This window comes from Morone saxatilis, unplaced genomic scaffold (assembly GCF_004916995.1).
Source record: "Morone saxatilis isolate NCDOM2014 unplaced genomic scaffold, NCSU_SB_2.0 Contig16, whole genome shotgun sequence".
NCBI classification, from domain to species: domain Eukaryota; kingdom Metazoa; phylum Chordata; class Actinopteri; family Moronidae; genus Morone; species Morone saxatilis.
The window spans coordinates 14533737-14534386 of record NW_023339718.1 but is presented as its reverse complement, the minus strand read 5'-3'; positions in this window follow the sequence as shown (position 1 = coordinate 14534386).

The following is a 650-nucleotide window of genomic DNA, read 5'->3' as shown; positions in this document are numbered from 1 at the left end:
GAACAAAGAGGTCAGTGTGATGGAGAGGAGAGTTTCCCACGTGTGGACAAGCCCGTTGGACTTGACTCCACTCTTTCTCTCGAGTTCTCTCGATTTCTGTCCTTTCCTACGACTCTCTGCCTTTCCCCTCTTTCTCCATTTCCTCTGATGTCCTTACTTCCTCTCGCTCTCTCCCAGTCTTGCTCGTACTCCCTCGCCTGGAATTAGTGAATGGAGATTGATTGTTTGGCTTCATCACTGGAAACAGGAACGGGCCCCTGGTCTGAAAAGCCTGTGTGTGTGTTTGTGAGTGTGTGTTTACAAGTGTGTGTGTGTGTGTATGAGTGCGAAGTATGCGCAGCGCTGAGAGACAAATAACAATCTCCTTTGTGATTCCTGTGGCTGGGAATGCCAGGCAGTGCGGTGGATAATGACGTTGAAGGAGGGAGGGCAACGGCATCTAAGGAAGCTCTTTATTTGTTTGTGTTACACCGTGCAACTGTAATGTAGGACACACGCACACACACAATTATACAATGATTACAGAGGTAGATACACACTGAAATGTGCAAATGCACAAAAACACACACCACTTCTTGCATTTGTTTCCCACGGTGTGTGATGTGTCACTAACTCCTGATTGGCTCTGACACACACACACACACACACAC